This window comes from Emydura macquarii, unplaced genomic scaffold, assembly GCF_026122565.2.
Source record: "Emydura macquarii macquarii isolate MOO-44397 ecotype Brisbane River unplaced genomic scaffold, CSIRO-AGI_Emac_v2 contig_2308, whole genome shotgun sequence".
Taxonomy (NCBI): Eukaryota; Metazoa; Chordata; order Testudines; family Chelidae; genus Emydura; species Emydura macquarii.
Genome location: NW_027132445.1, coordinates 1,398,897 through 1,416,254, shown reverse-complemented (window position 1 = coordinate 1,416,254; position 17,358 = coordinate 1,398,897).

Here is a 17,358-nt window from a genome sequence, read left to right as displayed (position 1 = left end):
GAATGCCAAGCCAGCCACTATGCAGTTGAAGATGACTTCCAGTCATGAAATGGGGTATAGGTAGATGGTAAGAAAAACCTCAGGGTATTGTGGTAAAGCACTGGAGGACTAGTAGTCCTCAATAGTTACATCACAGAGCTATCCTATGCCCCTATAATAGATAGGTTGTGTTGGTGGCTGCCAAGGAAAGATCTCTCCAAGCCTGCCCTATATCTCCAATCATGCCAGCCAACTCATATTCTTAGCACTGCCACACACAAATGGTGCACATGCGGCGCAGCTTTGGTATGAGCTACCAGGAACATTTGAGTTATATCTTCTGTTAACTTGCTAGTGAAGACAAGTCCAACCTTTGATAAAGATTCAACATACAAAAACTGAAAATGAAAGTTATCGCCTCATTATCCTCTTGCCTGAGTGTGGCATGCTTGTTCACGTTTAATTATTGCCACGCTCAGCTCCAGGTTAGAACATGGAGGGTGGGATGTAATCCAGGAGCAGATCTATAAATCTTGTGCAAGAGCAGAGATAAACAGATTTGTGGTGCCACCAATAATTTCAAGGGAAAATAACTGGGTAAATAGCTAAGCAGTAACTCATATTAACACAGTAGCATTTTGTATGTGCCTCTGTTGTATCTAAAAGTCAGGAAGGCAATATGGAAATGAAAATAAAACCATCTGTGTGCATCTGTTTATGGATATAGAAAAGGTGTAGTTGTAGGATGTACTGAGAGGAATCCTTCAGTTTTATAGAGTGAAGTTCATCCCTGTGAAGAGAGGCCCACAGAAAGCATATGCACCACCTAAAACCCACATAAACCCTGTGTTAAGTGTTCACATGGGATTTAAATAGTGCAAAAGGCAATCTGTGGCTGGGCTGCAATAATTTACAAGAGTAAAATATTGTATGCTTCTGGTGATATCATAAATGCATAGTTTATTATTACTCTGAGATGCAGTTAATACCAATAATAAAATGGACTTGGAGAAAGCTGTGATCTGATTGGCTGAAAAAAACCTGAACACACGATCGTCTCAGAATTCTACAAATATGGTTCAGATTTTTAATTGACTGCTTGTGTCTGTTTTATGTTTGCTTCCTTTGAATATTCTGGCAGAAGAGTTTGCTGGCAGGAACGCTCACCAAAACAGTCAATATTGTTGAATATTTGCTGATAGTGAATTTGAAATTTCACAAAAAACTGACTCTAAGAAATATAGTTATCCAGACCAAGAACAGAAATATGCCATGTGACCTATATGTCAAATGCAAACAAATCAGATTTCAAATTTTTATAATGAAAACTCACACCAATCTGTTCACAAACAAGCTGGTGTCTAGAAATCAGTTGCAGAAATTATTCATAAAATAATTTCACGTAAAGAATAAACTAGAAAATATCACAGTCTGATCAATGAAATTCACAAACAGACAAAGAGGCTAAATGCAGTGATTAGGTCATTGTTGGTAAATTATTCACCCAGGGCTACTGGCAACTGTGCATCTGGGTAATATTCAATTCCCAACTTTGTGGATGTTTCGGAATTGTTTTTCTTAGTGTTTAACAGTAAGAGTTTCATTCCAAAAGCATGTTGGGGTATGGACTATATTTTTGTTTTGTGTTCGTACAGCACCTAGCACTTCAAGGTCCTGGTTCATGACTAGGGTTCCTGGGCACTACAATGATACAATACTAATAAATAACAATAATAGTAAAACAATGAGATTATAAAAATGGATTTACATTTCAACAAAAAATAAAAATCCGGCATATTTTTGAGTTTGAGACCTGGTCTATGCGTGTGGCGATGAGGTGGGTATTGTAGCTGCTCACATCAGTGAAAAGCTCTGGCAGTGGGAAAGGCTCCTGCAATGGGGAGCTGTTGGTGCCTTTCCCCACTGCTTCCCATGTGCCAGAATCTTTCCCAGCTGCCGGAACCTTTCCCTGAGGCTGGGAAAGGTTCCGGCAGCAGAGAGGCAGTAAGACACTATGCTGCTAAAAGTAGCAGTGTAGACATGGGACACACTGCTTAGAAGTGTAGAGAATTGTGTAGGGTACATACCCTAGGGTTCAGGCATGTAAGGCGCTCTTCTCTACTTGCCTAAGCAGTGCTTCACCATCTACACTGCTATTTATACCTGTGCTAGCTGGGCATGCAATGTCTCTACTCTACACACCACTGCAAGTGGAGACCTACCCTGAGACGTATCTTGGGTCTCACAGGTATGTGTAAAACAGAAAATGCCAGTTTTTCTACTATGTAGAAAATATTTATATAGCTATTATAAGCCATGTGCATTATGTAATCTCTGTAATATGGTACATGCTCCCTAGAAGTAGGTTAAACATGACCTATGAAATGATGTACAAACAAAACCAGATGTTTGAGAAATGCAGACAACCTTCATCTTAAGAAAACATATTTGAGACTGCCAATATCAAAAGAAATATTAAGATTTGAAAAAGATTAGCCATATCTGCAAACACCCACACACTTAATCATACATCCCGTATGTTGCTTTGCTGGCAATTAGCCTGGAATTTAAAATAATGAGTGTATTTATAGATTTAATTAGGCAATATATTATATGTATATGACTTGGCTGAATATTAAAATACTGTACCCAGCTGATCATAGGTACCCAGTGAATATCTGAACTACCTGGGTACAACAAGAGCAGACAGCTGCAGTCTTGAACACCATCCCACTTTGAACACCATCACACCTAATTACGATAATTCTTGGAGTGATGAAATAGAATTTTGGGAGTAATATAGAATTAGCCAGTGAGTGATGCCTGACATTGTGACTTTCTTCCTCAAAGTCTAACTGATCATTCAAATTCTGATGGCACTTTTTGTAAGATAAAGTGAGGTTAATCCTGTGTCCTGCCCAAATTCCACTTGGGAAATTGCATTCAACATAATATATTTACGCTGAACACTGGAGAATGGATTATCTGGGTGTGTGGGAGAGCCTGTAACAAAACAGGCCATAGTGCAACAGTAGAGACACTCCACGGAAGCTACCTGGTCCCCCTTCCACATGGGAAAAGCACTGGAGAATCCATATAAGGGAGGATTTTCTGACACTGCACACTCTCCTCACCTGACCTACCATTATTTCTTCTTGTTCCACCTACATGCGGCTGTGTAGGGAATCTCTGCAGAGCTGGGCTTGATACCACACATGGGGTTCAAATTCCTTGCTCCATCTCCCTGAGTCTTGCCTTGGTTCTGTTGCTAGAGCGCTGTTAGCAATAGGGCAGGCCAGAAAACAAGAATTCCATTTCACGAAAAATTCCAAGATTTTGGCCTCTGGTTTGCTTGCTCTCTGGATGAAATCAAGACCTTTCAATTTTTTCATGAAAAACTGGACAGGAAGACACATCCCAGAAAAGCTAATAGTCTAGTGGTTAGGACACTCAGCTGGGATGAGTGAGGGGCCTGGCCGCTTGGCTGTTCTGAGATCCCGCTTTCTCATTTTGACCAGAAATTCCATCCTGGACTTCAGAAACCTTCCTGATGAAAGTTTTGCCAAAACTGATGATTTTCCACTAAATGTTTTGGTTTCCAACAAATCAGCATTTTCTGACAAAAAAAGTTTCATCGAAAAATTCCTAACCAGTTTGACTTAGCACCAACATTGTGGTATTAAGATTTGCACATTTCTGCCCTGAATTGTTGTGTAGCATTGTTGAGTGCTGTTTAAAGGCTACTACACAGTCAACTCCGGGTGTGTCTATGTTGCTTTAATGGGTGAAATGTTCCTTGTGCATATCGAGCTCAGTTCTGTAATGCTGAAGTCAATAGAAATTTTGAACTGTACGGGAGCAGGAGCAGACCCATAATTAGCAATCAGTTGTTGGGATTACTTTATGATTGGTTAGACGAAAGTTGCCATATAGTTGTCGTTATTGTCTGGTAAGCTGTATGTGACTAAAACACACAGGGCCAACTGTATCGCTTGTGTAACCGCATTTAAATCATTGAAACTTCTCATGGAGCAAGGTACCATTTAGTGTGAGAAAGGGTGGCAGAATGTGATCTGCAGAAAATAAGCATAAATAAAAGGAAAAAAGGAGAAATGCTACATGTAAATATATCAGACAAGATGAATGTCTAATGCTGGTTATCTACCCTGCCATTACAGCTTCAGGAACACCAGTATCACTCACAAGCCTAAATTCATCATCGTCAGCAGCAGCAGCACGACTATCATCTGCACTGCATTTGCTACAGCTCCTGTTTGATCACCACCTGCCTGCCCCACATCTGACTAATAACAGATTGCCTTAGCTCTGCTCTCAGAAAATACTGACAGAAAATTCATTTAAACCAAATGGACATTCATTCTTAGAACTCTCTGTAGCTGCAGCACAGCATGACTCTTGGACTAAATATTATTTGACTTTAATCAACATCACAGATGTCAGATAAAGAGGTTTGTGATGCAGCTTTTAATAAGAATCCAATGAGGATGTGCTTCTATATAACTGGCTGGGTCTCAGTATGGGGAAACCTACTAGACCAGGGATGGCCAACCCGCGGCTCGCGAGCCGCATGCGGCTCTTTACTCATACAAATGCGGCTCTGTGTTCTATCAAATGCGGCTCTGCGCATTGTATGGGGCGCCAAAAAGTTTTTACTTTCAAATGTGAAATTGACAAGCTGCCGCCGAAATTGATGGATCAGCGCAAATTTTCGGCAGAGGGTAAGGTAAATGTGGCTCTTTGCGGTATCTATAGCTATTTTTGGGCTCTTCGTCTCTGACTGGTTGGCCACCCCTGTACTAGACAGTCCCTGCCATCTTCTTCTTCCAAGATTATTTTTCATATTGCCAAAAGGACAACTTTATTGGTCTAAGTATTGGCATGTGTCTATGTGGCCCACACAGCTTAAGTCTCTCCTCAGGCCTCATCTGTGAGTCTGAGTCACCAAGTGTGGGTGTAACAACTGTACCAGTTATTAATCTTTTTGAAATGTTTTTTCAGTGATTAAGGGAGTACAGTATGTAGGCAATCCATGTGTTGTAGCCAATGAACAGCTACTGAGCAGATTTTGTTGGCTCCTTCAGCCAAATTGCTCTTTTCTTGGCAACTGAATTGTACATCAACATAAGTGTAAAGTCAATTTCTATTTAAAAAAAAAAGTACTTTATCATTATTCAGGGACTACGCAAACCACTAAAATGTAAAATCCGTCACTTAATGTAAACAATAATGTCTCTGGTACACAAGTGTGAGAAGAGAGGATACATTGTCTTAGCTGGAAACACTAGGTGGTGTCACATTATGTGTCCCTTTTTAAAAAATCCTAATCTGGGCTACTCATATCCCTGTGACTGCACAAGTCTCTTCTGTGATCTGAGTATACTGAAAAATCAGAACAGCCCAATTCTTTGTCATGGGATCTGGGCTCCTCAGAGAGATTTGTCTTTAGCTCAAGTGCTAAGGGCCTATACCATTTGGAGGAGGAAGAAATGATTTCTAACCTACTCACCATGAAGTTATATATGACAATGGTGTATATCATCATGGAATCACAGGGGGCACTGATTTTCAATCACAATCGCAGTGTGACAAAAAGAAAACCAGAGATTCCATACTTCCCAAAACTGGAGTAGTATCCCTTTTCCTGGCTGAATTTGTGCTTTTCAGGTTCTCTAGAATTTACTCTGGCAGTTTTGGCTGATCCAAATGCTTTATTTTCTTTGATATCTTTTGCCTTATTTACTTTGTTATTAGAGAACTTCAATATTTATTTTTCCCCACATACAGGAAATAAATCAAAGAATGGGTTTACTGTCCTTGTATGCATTTCCCCAACACATAGTACCTGTAATTTGAATTGGCAGAGACAATGGCCAGGTTCAAAACCTAGGGGTTCCTTTTACAACACAAAACTGGCTCAAGCTCCCCCCCACCCCCCAGTAACCTGAGAAAATTACACACCACCCCCAAGAAATAATACTTCCCCTCTCGCAAGCACTGAGTCTGTGTGTAGAAGAGAACATTTTAATAATAAAAAGGGGGTGGGGGAGTTACCCAGCATTAAGTTGGGAAAATGCCAGAAGCATGACTCATAAGCATAAGACCATGAGCAAAACACCTATCCCAGAGCACATTGGGCAGTGTCCTTTGACTCACGTTCTCATCTTGCAGTGAGACAGTCCAACGAATAAAAGTTCCTTTAATGTGCCCCTACCTTCTCCCTCCACCACGTCCCATTGTTGTCCTTGGTCAGTGAAGACCTAGAGTTCAGAGGTGCTTTTGCATGAGTTGATCTCCCACTGTGGGGTGGATGGGGAAAGAAGGCTCCTTACTTGCTCCAGCGGCCACTCTGCAGGGATGTCTTGAGATCCCACCACCTAACACAGCTTTCAGTGATTTCAGCTCTCAATGATTTCAGCTGTTAGTGGGGGAGCCTCATTGCTGGTGCAGGCTGGGCAATCTGTCTCATCAGAGACACTGTCCTATAGCAGGTCTATTGCTCAGACCTGATTTTCAGTGATTTCAGGGCTATTGATCTGCATCAAAAGTCTCAATTGAGTCTTAATTAGCTCTGTCATTACACAGTGAAGGGAGGGAGTCAAATGGTGAGTAGGAACTTTAGCCAGAGCCCATGGCACCAAGTACAAAAACACCCATCACCACCCTATCATCTCTACCAGGCTTTGGCACCCCTTGTCCATGAGGGCCAGTCCTGAAGAAAACAAATTTATGCAAAAGAGGTTCTGAACAAACACACGTAGTAAAAGAAGAGAAATAACTAGAAGCAGTTTTTCAGATAGATATTTGGAGCTCAATGTCCTGCTCTCATGCTTATACTTAGCTTAGACTACCTACAGCAATGCTTTGAATTACCAGTTTTGTACCATTAGGTAATTAATGTTGTAGTTATGTAAAAATTTCTCCTTTATCACTGCATTCACTTCATCTCCTATGATCATCATTTCAGCTTCTACTGCATTAAAGTACTTTTTGTCTGTTTAATTGAGGATACTTCTTCTCTGACTTGTTCCGTCTGTGCAGAGCTCGTGTTGTTACCTTTTTTATTTCTGGGGGAAAGGTCTGAGCTGCAGTGCCTCAGCAAGGCCTTTTAAACTCAGTTCTTCATTGTGCAAAGACAGCAAGCTCACCCATATGGTGGCAAAGGAAAAGCTGCTACCTGAGAGAAGCTGTGAGGCTGTTTGCTGTTTTGATTTCAAACAAAGTATGTGCATCTTCATGTCACATAATCTTTCTCTGCCTCAGCTTACCTATCCATAAAATGGTTACAACATTTCGGGACAGATGATATCATTTACACACAGGCCTGCATTGGGGGCAATGTAAAGATGAGCTACGCCAGGAGGAGCTCTGGGTGGGAATGTACCTCAACAGGCACATTTTCTCTCCGAGTCCTCTATCATGTAGAAGAAATGTGCTCTCTGCCCCAGTTCTGGGATACTGCCAAGTGCTCCTCTCCCTGCACTGACAGCTGTGCTGGCCACTGCATTGGCTTGCCTCCTCCTTGCCACCTCTGAGGTGATTTGCACTCCCTGGTGGCTGACTTTGGCCCTTACATGTGGGGACAAGGTGATAGTGGAAGAAGGAAGGCTCCTGAGGCCCTTTTTTCCTCCTTCACTTGTACAAGGGTTGAGGACAACCCAGCCCTTTATGTGGGACTTGTAAAGTGCTTTGAGATCTTGGGATGAAACTCAAAAGGCTATTACAACCAAGGGATTAAATTACCTTAAAATAGAGTGATGGTAGCAAAGAGTTCTGTACATCCTCTCACACACTGCTATCACATGATCCCCTCCTCAAACAGATATTGTTTTATATGATGGCACCATCCAGAGGCTCCAGTCAGGATCACAAATCCATTGGGTTGGGCTCTGCGCAGACTTCTCCTTCAAATGATGATCTTTCTATGCATGAGATGACAGATGTAAGATCTTCTTCTTCTCAGGAGCAAGAAAAAATGTTTCCATGGGCAAAAGTTAAGAAATGGCAGGAAATAGCAATGGCCTAGCTAGTAGAGGAGGAAAAATATGCTACCAAGCCGAATCATTCAAGAAATTAAAAAGTACAGAGAAAGAGATAATAATCAGTCTTCTAGAAATGAGATGTATTAACAATTACAGGGAAATATTTAATAAGAGCCACTAAAAGGAAAATCTATTAGAGAAATTCAAACTATCTAAACTGAGAATCTCACAGAAAGAAAATTCCTCTCGCATGTTATTTCTGAATCTCTATGTGACGTCAATAAAGCCTTATCTGATGTTAGAGATAAATATGGACAGTAGATAACATAACCAAAACCTGCAGCAATCTGTCTCCGCTCAGTCTTCCACTAATGTAGTTAGGACTTCTGTGACTAACTGGTCTGACTAATGATTTTATAGCTCCTCTTCTCTGCAGAAGACCCAACTGCAATGAAATTGCCTTCTTCCTCTGGAGAGGCACAAAATTTAACTTGCATCCATTAAAGATGCTGCCTGCAGAGAGGCCAGAAACAGTGAGCCATATTAGCACTGGGGGAAAAAAATGCAATGACCAATTTATGTTTCACGTAATTTCCATTTGCAATTATTACATCCACAGTAGCTTGAAAGGGCCATTTTCATAATAAAATAATTTATTTTATGTTCCTTGGAAGAATTGGAGATATTTTTCATAATTAAAAAAGAATTGATTGATTCACTGTGGTAAACCCCGTTAGAAGCCTGAAACGGAAATCTGCTCCCTTATCAGACTGGTGCCAGTTTCTACTCTCATTTACCTCAGTGTAAATCAAGAGTAACTGCATCAACCTCAATGAAGTTACAGTAGATTTACATCACTGTATCAAAACCTGTCCATCTTCTTCTACTGCATGTGTGTATTTCCATTTGTGTTGTTGATCATGGGCAGTCTATGGCTGATACATACTTATACTGGGTGCATCTAAACCAGTGTTTCCCAATGGCGGGCTGCAGCGCACTGGTGTGCCATCAGGCCTGAGAAGGCGTGCCACGGGATTTCTGGAAAAACTACTTGAAGAGTTCTGAATTGGCTCATGAATATTCATGAGTTCATCTGCAGACTATATGGTGGTGTGCCTCACAATAATTAAAAGTATCAAGGTGTGCCATGGCAGAGAAAAGTTTGGGAACCACTGATCTAGGCTTCAATCAGCTGTGCGCTTGCAGCATGTGCAGGCATACCTGAGCTAGCTCTGACTGAACTAGCTCACTAAAAATAGCCATGTAGCCATGGCAGTATGGGTTAGCTGCCTGAGTACAGTTCTGCCTGGGACTCTGCGTATGTACTCGGGTGGCTAGCCTGAGGTGCTATGACTACACCGCTACTTTTAGCAAGCTAGTTCAATTACAGCTATCTTGGGTATGCCCACACATCATTCAGTCACCACCTCCCAATTGCTGTATAGACGTACTGTTAGGATCAGACTCTGCCACCCTTACTCATATTGTGTAACACCATATGCTGAACATTCCCACTCTAATAAAAAGTGCTACTTTGAGTTGAGGACTTTCATTTATTATATATCTGTACAGCATCTAGCATGATGGGGCCCAGGCCTAGTTGGGTTTTCTAGGTACCACTACGATGTAAATGTTAAATAGTAATGATTGCAGAAGAAGGTGCTACATGATGGGAGTTAAAAGGGTAGAATCTGGCCTGATATAATGAAACATTGAGGTGCTTTGCACGTGTGCGTGTGTGTGTGTAATATGGAGTTTGCAAGGTATAAGAGTTAAAAAAAAATGGTCAAACTTTAGGCCACCAGCTTTGACAGCATCCCTTTAAAGATGTTTTGGTCAAACAGTCTCATTTTCTATTTATAGCATAAACTGAAAATTCTCTCATACAAGGAAGATCTACCAAATACAAAAGTTCTTCTTGATCTGTAATGTCATCTCTTTTAGTTTCTCCAGTTACAGATTATTCACATTTCCGAGCAAGGCTCCGAATAATACTGTGGTATTATTATACAATATGGCACAAGTCTCATACATATCTTAGAACAGTTGCATAACAGTGGGCCACCAGAGTTTTCAAAGCAACCTAAAGCTCATTTTTAAGATGCTAAATGTTTCTTCTGTTACTGTTTTATAAATGGAACTGTGAGGGAGAATTGGGATTGGAAGTGGGCATCGTTAGCCAGTTTTTTTGACAGCTAACCTTTGTCAACTGTTAAAAAACAAAAACAAAAATCACCCCACCTTAAAACTGTAACTATTGTAATTGTGTATTTATCAAAAATGAAAACATAATTGCATCTCTGACAGCTCTCCACTTTTAATATTAGTCAACCTCAAAGAGTTAATATTAGTCAACCTCAATACCAGTTTGACTTTTGAGAGAATCCTAGGTGCTTTGTGACTATATCATAAATCCTATCCCATGCTTTACACGCCTCTCACATGCCCCATCCTGCATTGTGAGGAAGTGAAAACATATGCTGTTGTGGTTTTTTTGTATGATGACAGACAGCTACATTAAGCAGGCATGTGCAGGTCAGTGGTTTGCCTCTAGGAATATGATGAAGTCATAACACTCAGACAGATTTTAAACAAAACAGGTGCCACATTGCAACTTGTGGGAGCTGGCACTTTTGCAAGCAGTCTTGCTAAGGAATGAATGGGTGTGGACGCTGACCTATGCTCTCTCTCCTATAGGTGGTTCCTGCAGGTTAAGGTTGAAGCATATTGGAATAACAGTGTGAGGAAGCTCTCACTGTTGCTGCCTGCGTTTTAGGGCTAGACCCTACAAGGTGCTGAATGCCCTCACATCCCATTGAAGTCAGGTAACTGGCGCTGTGGGACTGAGTGCACGTGTGGTTCCGTATGGGACAACTCTACTGGCTGCCTGGAGAATTAAACGGTGCTATGGTCTTGCCTCTCTGGTGAGTCAAGCTCAGGGATGCACTGCCATTTGGACCATCCCCTGTGAGGTTGTGCAAGGAGAGGCAAACCTCTGTGTGCCCTGCACACCTGCCCCTACTACACACCCGTACCCAGTTTCATCACACTCTGGTCCTGCCTGGCCCAAAGGGACAATAGAAATGAAAGTGTTTACAGGAAATTGTAAAGTATGATTGCTCAGTTATTAAGTTGTGGACTTTAGTCATTTGGTGAGTACAGTTTTGTTTCTGGGGAAGAGAAAATGCCTTGACTTAAACCTCTCAGGCAGTTAATAACCATATTTTAACACTTAAGAAAAGATAGTTATAGAAAGACTCAATAGGATTTAAAAAATATTCTCCTGAGGCCTGCATTTCCAGTGTTATTCTAAGTCCATCAGTATAATCCTGTGCAGTGTGGTTTGCTGAGGTCTCTTGCTGTTTCATACAAAGTTGTATGGAATATAGAGCAATTAACTACCCATGTACTTTCATCTGGTCTCCAGTCTTTAGCCTGCTTTATTGGGTGATTCCTATTCTACATTTGCACTATAAAGTCTGTCAAACTCCTACTATCTTTACACAAATATAACTGAGCTGTGAAGCACGACACTAGCGTTGAAATGTTTGCCATCATTTGTGCGTGTTTGCGAGGGAGAGAAGAAAATGTTCTTTCAGATCTGCCTGAGCAGTTGTTGGAGAGAACATACTTGTTTCTGCAGTTTGGCAAATACATGCATAACATGGATGCCCGTGCGTAGGATGTCAGCAGCAAGGTTGGAACCTGGAACCTCTTGATAGTAATACACAAGCTCCTACAGTCTGAGCTAAAAGACCTTACTCTCTTAGCTCAGAAGATAGCTATGTCTACACTAGGGATCTGATTCCTGCACATGTATACAAATACTTGTGCTAGCTCTCATAGAGCTTGCAGGAGTATAAATAGCACTGTTATCACACTAGCTTTGGTAGCAGCAGCAGCAGAGGCATGGCTGAGCTGTGCTGAGTACAAACCTGCCTGAAACCGGTAGGTATGTATTTGGCCCAGCACAGCTATGCCTCCACTGCCACTACTTGTACTACTGCAGCTACATGACTATTTATACTTGTGTTAGTTCAGTAATGGCTAGTAAGAGTATGTGTAAATTAGCAGGGGAATCATACCTCCAGCTTTAAGTGTAGACATAGCCTATGATAAGAAAATAGCTATTAGTAAAGAAGCAAGTTATATCATATAGTCTCAGAATTTTTTGTACCAAAAAGACAGGATAAGATGGATGATGATGTTGATGCTTTACCAACATGCACTCTGTATAAGGTTCAGGTAGCGCAGAGGTCTCTAAGTATTGTTGACTTCTGAAATCTTCTTCGCCACTTCCTTATTTGGGATCAGTGATTTCTATAGCTTTCTTCCAAACTCATGATTGTACTGCTGGCTGTCATGCAGATTGACCTCTTTAAGGTCCACTGATATCTGGACCACGTACCAAGAATTTGGACTCCCCCATAGTTATCCTCTATTCACGATCATTGCAGGGCCCATCCTACCACTATAACTCTTGGGTTTCTGCTGGAGTTGTTCATACCAACCTAGCCTAGCCTTTCTGCAACTTTTCTTCAATGGGGGCAACCTGCATTAGGCCCCTCAACAACCTCATTTTGTTTCCTATCACGGAGCATCCAAGCCTTTGACCATCTCAACATCTACATTTTGATAGTGTGAGATACTGATTTCCAGTCCTGTGGGTGGCCAAGACTCTATTCTGTGCATTAGGATGGATTGAATTACAGGTTTATATACTATGCCTTTTAACATTATTGGCATCTTTTTACTCACAGAGAACTGGGGTCATCTCCCAACACTTGCCCCAAGTAGCTTTGGTAAGATGCTGAACATGACTCAGGAAGGCACCACTGTCAGCAACCACTGATCCTACTTATTTGAATTATCTCACAGTTCTAGGCTCTTTGCCTGTAATATCCTTTATGGTGGGTCCTCCTCCCTCAGTTATCAAAGCCTCTTTGTCTTACCAATGTTTGCTCTAAATCCTTCCTGCACAAAACCATGTGGCCACTGTTCAATCTTCCACACATATCACTAAGTCATCAGCGACCAGCATGCTCCAATATGACTCCCTTCATATATTCTCACTTGTCCCATTCATGACAACTGCAAACAAAAAAGCACTCAATGCTGACTTCTGAAATGCTATGTTCAAGATAAACAACAAGTAAGAACTGGTGTATAAATGTTGGGTAGCATGAGTAGAGTTGAGCTGACTGTTGGGACAGACAAAGATGTAAGTGCAGCAAAACTGTTCTCTACATTGGTTGGTAATGTATTGACCTGATCTAACTTTGATTAATAAACTGATTGAGCCTGGGTTATGTGATATTCTATCAATAAAATAATTGAAACCTAGAAGATTTGTTATATTACATAGAGTAATGCAAGCAAGAAATTTTGCTCAGATTTATCAGACTGACAACATGACTGAAGGTGTCTTTTTCACTTTTTTTCTTTCATTCCTTATTTCAATAAATCATCTTACTATTTTTCCTCTCCCTTTCATAGATTTTCTCTCTCCTGCTTGAATTCCCTCTGTTCTGTCTTCCCCACTGAGACAAACCTCTTCAGTTTAGATGAGGCACTCTGCTGAAAACACATTGTTTCAGTAAGGGACATCTAGCTAGAAAACGATGCACTCAGTTGTGCCCTTCTGGTAGTCAGCCAAGCCAAGCTAATCGAATTCACAAAGTACCCCACCCCACTGCTTTGCCAAGCAATATCTACCTGGATTTTAGGTCTGCCACACAGCTCAGTTCTACTCTCCAGATACTCCTTCCAGCAAGCAAATAGATAAGGAGGGGGCAGAACTTTGGATCTGCTCTATCCTCCACTGCCCTCCTGTAGTCTGGTGGGCCTGTCCAGCAGGTTGGGGACAAAACATTCAGCCACACCCAATTGTGTTTTAGCATTCAGCGGAGGCTTTGTTTTTTCTTTTGCCACACAAATGCAAAAATAAACAACAATACAAAAATTAAAATATGGAAGAGTAACAAAAGTGACAGTCCTAACTTAGACTGATGCTGCAGGGTTCTCCACCTCCTAGTAGCGTGAGAGTCATGGCCTGCTCTTAGCCTTAGGAGAAGGGAGCTACCTGCCACATTGCAACATGCTTTTGCTGCTGCTTAGGGAAGTGTTTTTCTCTTCCTTTCAGAACTGGGTCCTCACTTCTATCTTCTAGCTCGGAACCGATTATTAGCAGCAGCTGCTTAGCTGGGTCATGGTGTTCCCAACACCTAAAGACAAGCCCAGCAGGCAGATCAAGGTTTGCTGCTTCCTGGCTTTGCTGGCCCTTAAAGGCACAGACTGCCCTCCTACACCCTCACTCAGTGGTGAGAGTGGCTGGCCAGACACAGCAGGGAAGTGCTCTTCACCCTTTCAAGATGCAAGGAGCTCAGTCTGTTTAGCTGAACAAAGAGGAGGTTAAGGGGCGACTTGATTGCATTCCAGAAGTACCTGCATAGTTCATAGTTCTATGGCCTGTGATATACAGGAGGTTAGACTAGATGATCACAATGGTTCTTTCTGGCCTTGGAATCTCTGAATAAGGGCTGTAGTAACTTTCTTCCCTCTGGAGCAAGAGGAGAGCTCAGGAGGAACTGTGAGGCATCTCTTAAGCACAGCACCTCCTGCGCTACTCCTGGGGTGGTGCCGCTTGCTCAGTGCTATGCCTACAGGAACAGTCTAACCCTATGTAGTGTAGATGTACCTGAGTCAGTTCTAGGATATTAGAGAGACAAGGCTGGTGTGGTATTATCTTTTATTGGCTTGTCTCTCTTGCCAGCAGATATTAGTTCAACAAAAGATATTCCCTCATCCCTGTCTCTCTAATCTAGACCTTTGTAATTTAGTGGGGTTCATCAGCCCTCACTTAGGTTCTCTCTCCTTTTCCTCTCCTGCTCCCTTTCTTTGTCTACATATGCTCCCTTCTTAGTCGCTCTCCTCAATACTGATCAGCACTGGGGAGGCAGGGCAGCCTAGCACTGGCCTCTGAATATATTTAAACAGTAGCAACTCAGTGAGCTGGAAAATTGTAACTCTGCAATTTTATTAAAAATAGGCGGTCACCCTACTGTTTGGAGATAGGTTCAGAGACAGCAGGATAATTAATGGACCCTCATGCAACCCAGAGGCAAAAACTGCAAATTTTAATAAAATCATTAAAATGGGATTTTTACTTCTAAGAAACAGACTTTCCACATCTGGTTTGCTCATTGGTACAACAGAAGAAAGGCCAGATAACATGCAAAACTTGAAGAGGCACATCATTATTTTCATTTGAAAAAAGTTACATAGCTCTTTTTCTTTCTTCTGACCTAAGATGGGGGAAGCAACTGGCACTAAAGAACTGGAAGTGCATTATAATAGCTTACCATGAGGTCCAAGACAGGGATGTCTTAGATAACTTCCTGGCACTTCATGTGGCAATGTTTCAAAGCTAACAGGCAGACCTCACTGTCACCACTACTCATTTTATTTATAAAGCACATCCCTGCTTGAAGTGCTGCTATGGGATTTCAGCTCTATAAACAGTGGAAAAAACACCTTAAAATAAACACACAAAATGCCAGAAAAAGGTTGACAAATTAAAACTAGAGGAGAGGGGGTCAGGGAGTTAAATGGGGAGGGGGGGGGGAAATAACTACAATAAAAGATACCTTGGAAACACGTTGTCCATATCTTTTAATTGTGATGGGGTGGGTGGAGGTAGATATACAGGAACAGTGAGTTGTATCCAATGGCTTGGTCAAAGGGATAAGACAAAGTGGTAGAATTTACTGCAGCCCTTGCTCATGTCACTGGTATAGCTCTAATGAAAGAGGGTTGCAGGATTGGTCCCGAGAGGCAAGGAAGAAGAGACAGACAGGCCCTAAATATGCAGAAGATGGGAGAGTGGGGCGAGAGTGAGAGAAATAGGGCACAGTGTAAAAAGTTTGTTTATTCTGAAGCTGTTTCACTGACCCTGAGTTTGCAGAATAGCACACATCTTTGCTTGATTATTAATCTTTTCAAAACACCCAAATGAAAAGTGTTTCTATGCATAGAAATTGGGTTCTGAACATTGTGGGTTCAGGGTAGGAGATATTCATTGTAGAGACCAATGAAATTCTAAACTAGAAAAGGCTTCTTATACCATTTGTTTCTTTACTTTGCCTGTTTTCCCATTCCCAATGTTCCCAATTGCACTCTCTATCTAGCAAACCAATCACCCTGGATCTAAATGTCATGCTCTGTACTCTCTTGACCTTTCCCCTCCCCAACATGCACTGCCAACATTACTCATAATGAGTAATAAACATACTCAGTAAGAGGTTAACCAAATATATCTGTCAGTAGTAATGATCAATACAGTACCATGAATTTTAAACATAAAATTTGACAATGTGTAGATATTCTCACTTACACTAGGCTGAATCAGTACCAGGTCACCTTTGAAAACTGAAAAGTCATTTAATTGGGATCTCCGGATTAAACAAATATAAAGCAATTACAAAAAACCCAAATCCACTTCAGAGGTCTGAAAGCCTGAGAAACATGTCAAATGGCATTTAGTTTTGATTAGTGTGATCCTCTGATCACTAAACTCTTTCCATTAGATACATTTGGCTTGTTAATACCCAGTGCAACTCCAATGAAGTCAATGGCGTTAGACAGGTTGAATATCAGGAAAGAATTTGGCACAATATTCTTCTTCTCCTACTGGTCTGGACTGATGGGTAGCATTTGCTGGTTTTAGGCCAGAAGTTTTTTCATTTCAGCTGTAGTGGGTGCATCTATATCAAGGGTATGTCTATGTTGCAATCCAAGGGGCAACTGCAGCACTGGCAGACGTACCTGCACAAGCTAAAAATAGCAGTGGAGGTGTGGCAGTGTGTGATTCAGGACAGGCTGCACAAGGACACCAGGGACCCTCAGTATGCATTTGCATTGCTCGCCCATGCTGAAGCCTGTGCCTCTGACACTACACTGCTATTTTTAGCCATGATTAAAGATTGCGTATGTCTGCCTGTGTTGCAATAACACCTCTCCTTGCAGCCTAGGCGTATCCATAAGTAATCTGAATATAGTTGGTATTTCAGTATGGGAATCTTCAGATGAAAAGTTCTAAATAAATGTGAGGTAGAATTACCATACATTGAAATTTTTAAAAAATTGTGTTGTTGCACTGTGTCATCCTTCATGTGAACAACACACCTGGGTATCTAACTTCCCTTTTCTTTGTGTGTTTATTCAACGGCTCATCCTCCCTCAAAATGGCTTAATTTTCCCTCTAAAAACTACAAAATATCCCAGAACAGAAGGAAAAAGTATAGCCATACTGGGGAGGTCTGGATCCTGGGCAACTGACTCACAAGATTTCTACCACTACAGTAGCTGGGATTTTATGTAT